General features: G+C 44.5%; 1 long non-coding RNA gene across 1 annotated transcript; it reads right to left on the bottom strand.

Moving 5' to 3' along the window:
• Window positions 1–1075: 1075 nt before the first annotated feature.
• On the bottom strand, window positions 1076–2793 carry LOC126952865 (uncharacterized). Its single transcript, XR_007725052.1, has 3 exons — window positions 2665–2793; window positions 1761–1868; window positions 1076–1301 (listed from the first exon to the last, which is right to left on the bottom strand). It is a non-coding gene; the product is annotated as an uncharacterized LOC126952865 (long non-coding RNA).
• Window positions 2794–10720: the final 7927 nt, after the last annotated feature.

Here is a 10720-nt window from a genome sequence, read left to right as displayed (position 1 = left end):
GGTTCTTTTCCGGAGAATGCGGGGAGGATACTCCCAGCAAACAAGTGAGGCCTCCGGTAATGCGATCTGACAGTGTTCCCAGTGGTGGGCGGCCAGCGGGGAGGGCCAAGAGAGTGCTGGTAGTTAGGGAAGGATTTGCATAATTACATTCACCTGAGGGACTCCATTTACCCAACAATGCGTCTCATTGTGGTAAAGCCAGCAGCTGGCCATACAGTTAGAACAATGTGAGCTTTGGCCTTATTCTTCCAAAACAAATGCTTGCACTTTGAAAAAAAAGTGACAATTAGCATTTTGAATGGTATAGAGTTATGAATAGTACACATGTTAGCATGATGTGTAACACTCTGTATTGTGAGGCGTGCATTTGTGTGCAGGACTTACATTACTTTGTACTACAGCAGAAGGATTATATACTAGTAACAGTACTACATTCCTATGTGCACGACCTATACTGTATACATTTCATATAATAACATATCATAATGTATACTTGAGATTTATGCATTAAATGCCCATGAACAAGTGAGATGACTCCCGAAATAAGCATTCTCTCCCGATGTTTAGTAGAGTTAGATATTAAAGGTGTTTTCAGTGTAAGGCACTTACTGTTTTAAGCTCAGTGCAGTGGCTTTTGTTTTCTGACTGTGAAGGATTACAATGGATTTGAGAGATGTGAATCAGAATTTCGAGGAGGTGCTTTATTGAAGAGTCTGCAGGGTTCGCACAGGGCTGGCTCTCTGGCTGGGGGCATGTTTACCTAAGACTCCAAATAGGAGAGTGGAGATATGAGGACCTAGCGCAAATATTGTGCCCGGCTCATTTCCTGGTATTGCCCACATTTACATTCAAAAGGGAGGTGTGGGGAGTGAAGGCTGTGTAGGTTTAGAGGCAATTCTTTTTATTATGCCCAGTACTTGTTACGTTTTGTCCCTCAAAATGAGAACACAGGATGCATTTCTAAGGAAAGAAAGCCCCTAAAGGGGTTTGTCTATTTTCAACTTTAATTAAATACACATTTTAAATATCGCATTTGTAAGCATAGCAGCACTGGAATTTCTTTTCAGCATTTTATTGAAAAGTAGGGAAATATTGGAGCATTCCAACTGGGGAAGGAAACTAAGCCTCTCTTTTGAAGCTCCAGCTGCACTTAGGTCTAATGCGAAAGGCAGTATTTGCTTTAGCCGCTTCCTGACTTTTCGATGAGATGTGGAAACTAGAAGTTAGCAGGATTCCAAAGCTGAGAGTCAAATCCTAGGTCCATGCCCTTGGCTCAGTCCCTGTCTTCCAGAGATGGCATCCTGAGTAAAGACAAACACTGCTGGTTTTTCTCTTCCTCCAGATCAGGTAGTGGAATGACAAGTGACTGTCATTCTGCTGCTACGGAGAATGCGCACTCAGAGGAAGAGAGTGGTACGTAATACATCGCTGGATAGCGGGGCTGTGGTACCTTGCACACACAGGAAGCCTCCTTGGGAGGGCCCCATATGGCAGGCCCCGTCAGTGCTCAAGACCCGGCCTCCTTCTGTGCCTTGTCAACCTGCCACCACCCTGCCACCAAAGTGAGCAATCTCAAACAAAAATCCTCTCCTTGAAATTCCCGTGGCCCCATGACTTATGGCAGTGGTCCTCAACCCTGACCGCACATCAGAACCACCTGGACACAACCCCACCCCAAACCTTTGCAAACAGAATTCTCAGGGACAGACAGGACACAGAAAGAAAATCTGTATTTGTAGTTTACTTTTCAAGTCTTTTACCTTTTTGGAATCAGAGATACAACTCCAGCCACACAAAAGAACTCAAGCTTCCATGATGTGTATTTCCAGAGGAATTCCATTTCCCTCCTGAATTGCCTCTGAGGAATCCTGGGTTAAAGGAGAGGAGCGATAGTTCGGTTTTCCTTGATTTTTTCTTTTTCCTGTTATACCAGCTGAGACCTCCTGCCCTCAACTTTTTCCTTGATCGGTTTGGAGGTCTCAATATCAGTCTTTGCATCACTTTACCCTCTCCATTCCCCAGGACATCGCCACCACCATGCTGTCACTGAGCAGTGGTATAGAGCTTCGGTAATAACCTGGCATAAAACTTAACTGAAGACCTTAAGGTATAAAGCTTAACTAATGCTGACACTGAGCAGTGGTGTAAAGCTTAACTAATGACCTAATGATGAAAGACAGCAATAGGAAACAACTTAATAGTCCATACCAGACACCACTGCTCCTGCATGACTTGGCCCTTCCCACCATCAGACAAGTTAGCACCTGGTTATTGCTGTCCTGATACCCTGACCTTATCCGCCCCCTGCCTCTTCTTCCCCTCTTATCTCCTGTCCTCTACTCCAGTTTCAAGTTCTTTCCCTTTCTCTGCAACCCAAAAATCATCTCCGTCTTCCTCTGGGAACCACCCAGATGATGCCCAAGTTGAAGGCTTCTTTCCTGCGTCTGGTCTTCCCTGTGTCCGACCACACCCTTCATTTTTCAGAGGAGCTTTGCACTTTTGGCCTCAAGCTCCCCCTCCAGCCAAGCCCCTCTGAGGTTTGTATTTAAGAAACATTATTAGCATGCGTTTCCTAAAGAAAGCATTCTCTGAAAACAAATTCTGTCGTTTTCTCTATATTGTCAGATTTTTAAAATTGCAAATATCTTTCTTGCCGGGACTGACTCTCAAAAGCTCTCCAGATGATTCTTCTCTGTGGAAGTGTTGCTGGAAAGGGGGTCCCTACCCAGACCCCAAGAGAGAGTTCTTGGATCTTGCACAATAGAGAATTCTGGGCAAGTCCACAGAGTAAAGCAAAAGCAGGTTTATTAGAGAAGTAAAGAAACAAAGGATGGCTATTCCATAGGCAGAGCAGCCCCGAAGGCTGCTGGTTGGCTATTTTTATGGTTATTTTTTGATCATATGCTAAACAAATGATAGATTATTCGTGAGTTTTCTGGAAAAGGGGTGGAGATTTCCCCCCAGCTGAGGGTTCCTCCCCTTCTTAAGCCATGTAGAGTAAGTTCCAGTTGTTACCATGGCATCTGTAAACTGTGATGGCACTGGTGGGAGTGTCTTTTAGCATGCTAATGTGTTATAATTATCATGTAATGAACAGTGAGGACGACCCGGGTCACTTTCATGGTATTCTTGGTTTTGTCCGGCTTCTTTACTGCATCCTGTTTTATCAGTAGGGTCTTTATGACTGACCTGTATCTTGTGATACCAGTCCTGCCAACTTCCTATCTCAGCCTGTGGCTAAAAACGCTTAAACTCCTGGGAATGGAGCCCGGCAGGTCTCATCTTCATTTCACCCAGTTCCTATTCAAGATGGAGTCACTTTGGTTCAAATACCTCTGGCAGAATATGCTAATGAGAGCCTAGGCCATCTTGTAGATGGACTCCTGCTTATCCCAGGAGAATCTTTTCCACCTTTTGCTCCATGTAACACCAATGTAACTTTTCCTTTGTCACACTGCTATACTTTGTACCTATCAGTCTTGAAGCAGTCATCTTGCAGTAAGGGAATTTGTCACTGAAAGGGGGTTGTCACTTTCAGACTTTCCAACTGGTCTGAGAGCACCTTGAAAGCAAGTCTTGCTCATTATGATGTCTCTGGCAGTTCAGTATGCTTGGCACAGAGGGGAGTGTTCTATCCTGTTTGCTGAATGAAGATGTGGGATGATAATGTATGCTGGATTAGGCAACAAGGAAGTCATTAGTGACAGTGGTCACTCTCAAAGAGGTGCTCATTGGGGACAGGCTGCTCCAAGAGCTGCTGCTGATGGGACCTGTACACAAGTGCTTAACTGATGGGATCCCCGCACACCTCCACTCTCTAGCCACACCCTCTGATGTGGCCTCAGCCCTAAGGAAGGATGTCATTTACTTACTGATCTACCCAGACGGTCATGGTTTTAGTTTGTCAGCGGGAGGAGCCCCCTGTGAACTCAGAGGCACTGCCCCTGTAGCAGAGTCCCTGGCTGCTATGTTGCTCCCATCTCCTGAGATAGCAGTCATGATTAGAACCCTACAGGGTTCTATTAGAACCCTAAAATAGAATCACTGTATTCCATTTTCTCTGTGAAGGAGGAAAACCTATCACAGAATGAAAGGAAGGTACTTTAGGAAGGCCATCATCACCTCACATCTGAAAAAATGTTCAAAGAGCCCAAGATGTTCCACAGGCAACTCAAACTCCACATGTGCAAAATGGAAGTCTTCACCTCTCCTGGGCACATCTGCCCTCCTCCTGCGCGTCCTTCATTGGGTACACCTGGTTGCCAACCTAGAAGTCCTCCTGCATCACCACTCCTCTCAGTCTGCCCACAAGTCTTACCAGGTTCACCTTAGAAGGCTAGTTCCCATCACCACCTCCCCTTCATTCTTCCCTCACTGCCCCGCCTGGGTCCAGTATCCTCCCGTGATTAGAAAATGCTTTCCTCACAAGTTTCATTTCCAGATGCCCTCCAGATATCCTCTAAAAGCAGGATCTGATTGCCCTGTGGTATGGTTTGACTGTCACCCCACCCAAATCTCATCTTGAACTGTAGCTCCTGTAATTCCCACGCATCACAGGAAAGACCCAGTGGGAGGTTATTGAATCATGGGGGGAGGTCTTTCCCGTGCTGTTCTCATGATAGTGAATAATTCCCACGACATCTGATGGTTTTGTAAATGAGAGTTTCCCTGCACATGCTCTCACTTGCTGGCTGCCGTTTGTAAGACCTCCCTTTGTCCTTCCTTCATCTTCCGCCATGACTGTGAGGCCTCCCCAGCCATGTGGAACTGTGAGTCCATTAAACTTCTTTCCTTTATAAATTACCCTGTCTCGGGTATGTCTTTATTAGCAGCATGAGAATGGACTAATACGCCTTGCTTTAAACGCTTGCATGTCCCTCTTTACTCTCAGCCCACTGGACGCGTCCTGACTCTCTAGTTTGGTATACCAGTCCACTGACTTCTGTGCCCACCTACCCCTCTGGGCTTTTCAGCAGCACCTGCATGGGCATGGTGCTTCAGCCAGTTTCCTGAGCATGACCAGCTCCTGCAGCCTCCTTGGCTTTGCATGTGCTGTTCCCTGTGCCTGCACCCTCTCTCCTGTGTGTTGGACTCATCCCCAGATGACTCTGAATCCCCCTCTATGTTCTCTGTCCCTTTGCTGTGCAATTGTGCCCTCCTCATTGTCACACCTAGTGTCCACATCCAATCATTTATTTTTATCTTCCCCACAGGACCTTGGTGTCATGAAAGGTGATGAGCTGTTCATTTTTCTCTCTCCACAATCTGTTGAAGTGTCTAGTATGTATTTGGTACAAAGTAAATCTTTATCAAATTGAAAGTCGATCAGGGGCTGGATGCAGTGGCTCACACCTGTAATCCCAGCACTTTGGGACGCCAAAGTAGGCAGATCACTAGAGGCCAGGAATTCGAGACCAGCCTGGTCAACATGGTGAAACCCTATGTCTACTAAAAATACAAAAAATTAGCTAGGTGTGGTGGCACATGCCTGTAGTCCCAGCGACTCAGGAGGTTGAGGCAGGAGAATCACTTGAACCAGGAGGTAGAGGTTGCAGTGAGCCAAGATCACACCACTGCACTCCAGCCTGGGCAACAGAGAGAGACTCTTGTCTCAAAAAAAAAAAAAAAAAAAAAAAGAAAAAAGGCTATCAGCAGGGACCTCAACGGCTGTACAATGGAATAATGGAATAGCAGGCAACTACCAAGAATGATTTAGCTCCACACATATTGATGATAATTTCAGGGTGATATTTACAATGTACCTTTTTTTTTTGGTAAAAGGTAGAAAAATAACTCTTTACATTTGCTTTTGGGTATCTGAATGTAGAGAAACATATGGAGGAAATCCTTGATTGACCCAGTGAGCGAGGTTGGAGGAAGGAGAGGAAGGGTGATTTTCTTTATAACTCTATTGTTTGACTCCTCACAAAGAGCTTTATTGCTTCTGTAAAACCAATTAGGCAAAATCAAGTAAATGGTTGCTGAATGATTAAATAGCCTTCAGGAAAGAAGTTTTCAGAAAAGGAGGAATACTGTTTCTGTTTCTTCTGAAGAAAACCAAAATTGGCAGAAAATATAACTACGGTATTATTATTCACTTTGCAAAGGATTTTTCTCTACCCTAAAAGAATCTTCATGAGCTTCTTTTTAAAAGGCATCTCCGGTAAAGCTCTGACGCATTTCATCCTCTTCCTCATGTCATTAACTGCAGCGCTTGACAGAGGGTGGGACTGAGAAAGAGAAAGTTTTAAGAGTCGGTGCCAATTGAAGATCAATCTGCAATGAGATAAGCTCCATTGATATTATAATGTAATTATGGGAGGAAATTATTACATTGAAAAAATTCAAAGTTCACCTAGCTTTTCTGGAGGAGAGGCACCAGAGGAGCCTACTGGAAGGAGAAGAGAAGGTGTCCCCCTTCCCAGGGCTGGGGACCACAGGCAAGGCCATGGACTTGAGGGCACTTCTCCAATCTCTAGCAGATAAATTATGCCCAAATCCACATCTTACTGAGAAAGCAGGTGTCTGCAATTAGTCACGGAAGTGAGGTGGGTGGTCATGAGCAGAGAAGAAAATTTTTTTTAAATAAAAAAATAAAAATTAGGCAAAGTAGAACTTGACAGTCACCATGAAAACAGAAGAAACACTACGAAAGTGACATCATTAGCATGGCTGTGGGCCTGTCTTATCCTTTGGTCTCTAAAGCAGGAGACAATGAGAGCTACTTACTGACTCATTTTTAGTATCTGATAAAAGAAAAAAGCTAATCAGGCTTACCTTATTGACTTATTAATGTCCTTGTTACTAAGGGATAATTTTAAAAAGGATTTTTCTACCAAAAGAAGGGAAATCAATCCATAGACCTCTTTGGGCTCCCACCTGCAATTTGTACAGGATAAAGTCAAGTTTAAAATAGAGAGTGCACGCGTAAGGTTGAGAAGACATCGTGCGGTGACTCCTTTGCATAACATGAAACAAGGTTGGTTGGTCTTTCTCTGTAAAGAGCAAGATAGTAAGTATTTCAAGCTTTCTGGGCCAAGAAACATAATCAAGAAACATAATCAAGGATATTATGCAGTTACTTGTATAACAAGAGCAAAACCATTTTTTCCCACAACTTTTAAAATTGATCAATTTAAAAACTTTAAATTGATCAGTTTAAAAATTTAAACTGTTCTGGTACAGTTTGCATTTTATATTGTTTTCATGTGTCATGCAATAATATTCTTTTTTTTTTTTTTTTTTTTTTTTTTTTTTTTGAGACGGAGTCTCGCTCTGTCGCCCAGGCTGGAGTGCTGTGGTGCTATCTCCTCTCACTGCAAGCTCCGCCTCCCGGGTTCACGCCATTCTTCTGCCTCAGCCTCCCGAGTAGATGGGACTACAGGCGCCCGCCACCACGCCTGGCTAATTTTTTGTATTTTTAGTAGAGACGGGGTTTCACTGTGTTAGCCAGGATGGTCTGGATCTCCTGACCTTGTGATTCGCCGGCCTCAGCCTCCCAAGGTGCTGGGATTACAGGCGTGAGCCACCACGCCCAGCCTATAATATTCTTATTAAATTTTCCTGCAAGCATTTGAAAATGGAAAAAGCATTCTTAGCTTGTGGGTCGCACAAAAACAGGTTGTGGCCTGGATTTCACCCTGGGGCCATCATTTGCCGACCCCTGACATAAAACACTTCTGAGTCATGTCAGGGTCCTTAATCAGTTAGGTCATCCAAGCTCAGACTGAACTGGGACATGGTTTCAGAATCCTCAACACTGCACACCTGCCAGAGACAACCACAGGAAGTGGGGAGGGAGAAGCTGTTGGCTCTGCAGTAGCCATCTGATGGCTGCTTGAAGGACCGTGAACTCAGTTATCACCAGCATTCTCCCTGCTCTTTCAGATCTGGGTGCAGTTGGCTCAGTCCTCCATCCCCAGCCTGGGGAAAGTCTCTCTCCCAGATTTCCGCTCCTCCTCAACAAGCTTGCATGTTGTGCCGAAGAGCAATGGCTTCTGCTGTATCAGGTCAGTTTATGAATTCACTTGCCCTTGTGAATTCACGTGCCCTTCATCCTTGCCTCATCCAGAACAGGGAATTCAATTATTTTAATATTTTACATATTTTTTTACAAGCCCACAGAATTTTAATGTAAGTTTGGAGAGACAATGGCAATTTACATGGCAGCAGTAACAGCATCTGCTCAAAGTCATTGTATAAGTCATCATCATAGCTAACACTTCCAGGAAATTGATTTCTTCTGCCAGGAGCTTTTCACATATTATTTAATCCTGCAATAGTCATTAGAAATAGGCTTTTTCTTTTTAACAGTTATTATCCTGTTTTACAAAAAAGAAATGAAGCTTAAGAGATTGAACAGCTTGCTAATCACAGAGCAAGTTAATGATAGAGGTGAATTTTGAACACTGTCAAGTCAGGCAGTGGCTTATGCCTGTAATCCCAGCACTTTGGGAGGCTGAGGTGGGTGGATCATTTGAAGTCAGGAGTTCAAGACCAGCCTGGCCAACATAGTGAAACCCCATATGTCTTAAAAATACAAAAATTAGTTGGGAATGGTGGCACATGCCTATAGTCACAGCTAGTAGCTAGACTGAGGTGGGAGGATCGCTTGAACCCGGGAGGTGGAGGTTGCAGTGAGCTGAGATTGTTTCATTTCACTCTAGCCTAGGCGCAGAATGAGACTCCGTCTCAAACAAACAAACAAACAAACAAACACCATAATCAATGAGCCAGAACACAATGAATGAGCCAGAACACAATGAATGAGCCAGAGCCCATGCACCTAAACACAACACAGTTCTCCCTCCACAGCACTTTAATTGAACATCAGACTTTTTTTTGTTGTTGTTGTTGAAAGTTCTTCTATCACCTCCCCGGGAATTCTCACTGTCCTAACCACCTCATGGAGTGTCCTGGCTTCTAGCCACTCTCCTGGCTCCTCTCCTTGCCCATGTCTTTCTCACCTCTTCTCCCAGATTGTTTTCATGAACTCTTAGTGTCTTGATCCAACTCTTTAGAGTAATTTAGCTCTTGCCAGCTCATGTTCCCAACCTGAGCTCTAGCAGAAGCCTTCTGAGGGACATAATGTGATTTTTCAGGAAGAAAACATTGATTGGCCAATTGTATGTGGAAAGCTAGGAGAAGGCCCATAAGGAGAAGGTGGAAGAAATGAAGAACACTAGAAAATCAGAAAATTGAGGGATGTTTTTCTTTCTGAGAGAGAAGAGGGACAGTAAACAAGTGAGAGTGGAAGAAGGCAGAGAAGATGTAAGACTTTTAAAAAAAAAGGTTGCTTTGCCCCAAACTATTTAGTCAGGTCTTCTACACACAAAAACGCCTCGTGAGAAAATGCAGAATGTGAGAAATCAAGAAATGAAGAATTCACTGGAGATAGATGGTGGGAAATGAATGTAAGCTCCCTGAGCATTTAAAGAAATTCTGTAAACTTTCCATATTGGATTTTTGACACTGGACATTCTACAGGGCACAATAATGTTATCTAAATCCTTGGGAACAGGGTGAATCTACATCATAGAGTGGAAGCCACCAGAGAAGAAGAGATTCTATCTAGATATGGAGAATGAAAAAAAAAAAGTGTAAAGAGGGTGAGCGTATAGTCATCTGGAAGCCATGTCACAGAGAGGAGGGGAGAGATTAAAGGGGACCTGAATAAGAGCAGGATGGTGGGGCTTGAAAGGATGGGATGAACATGAGAGATGTGATGACACTGGTCAACAGAGACCTCTCTAGGGATGTCAACCAGAAAGGGGTGTAATGTAGGAAATTGGGCGTTTTTACACTTCTTTGGAAGGGCAAGAGAAATGGGCTCTGGGCTGACCTCTAGGAATGAACAACATTGCAGAATTACCCTCCTGGGAACTGCACCCCTGACTCAACAGTGGGGGAATCAAGAGACCACTTTTAGCACGATAGGTTTCTGAAAGAACCCACCCTAGCTGTGGCAGGTGCTGCGGTCACTGCAAGTACTATCTGGAGAGCTATACTAGGCTGCTCCATTTGCAACAGCAAAATGTGAAGAGCCCAGCCCCTGCCTTGCAGCCCCCGCCTTGCAGCCCCTATTGCAGCAGTGACTGGACATGGGAGCACCATTGTGCTTGCCAGCAAAAACCAGCAGAGAAAGATCTCTTCCACTTCATCCTGCCCTTCAGATTCCACACGAGTGCTTCTTATGGGGGATCTTAAATCCATTAAGAACCCTGCCCTGCCAAGCCATATTGGAGTCAGAGGCAAAAGGAAATGTCAGTAATACTACATTACTTCTTATCTATTTTTCTTTTTTTGACAGGGTCTGGCTCTGTCATCCAGGCTGGAGTGCAGTGACTCAATCATGGCTCACTGCAACTTTGACTTCCCAACCTCAGGTGATTCTCCCACTTCAGCCTGTCAAGTAGCTGGGACTACAGGCACACACCATCATTCCCAGCTAATTTTTTTGTATTTTTTTTTATAGAGACGGGGTTTTACCGTGTTGCCAGGCTGGTCTTGAACTAAAAAACTGGGCTCAAGCAATCTGTCTGCCTCCGTCTCCCAGAGTGCTGAGACTACGGGCATGAGCCACTGCACACAGCCCCCTTTTTTTTTTTTTTTTTTTTTTTTTTTGAGATGGCGTCTCGTTCTGTAGCCCAGGCTGGAGTGCAATGGCGTGATCTCGGCTCACTGCAAGCTCTGCCTCCCGGGTTCACGCCATTCTCCTGCC

Source organism: Macaca thibetana, chromosome 4, assembly GCF_024542745.1.
Source record: "Macaca thibetana thibetana isolate TM-01 chromosome 4, ASM2454274v1, whole genome shotgun sequence".
Lineage (NCBI taxonomy): Eukaryota > Metazoa > Chordata > Mammalia > Primates > Cercopithecidae > Macaca > Macaca thibetana.
The sequence above is the reverse complement of the archived record's forward strand: the minus strand, read 5'-3'. Positions and strand labels throughout refer to the sequence as shown.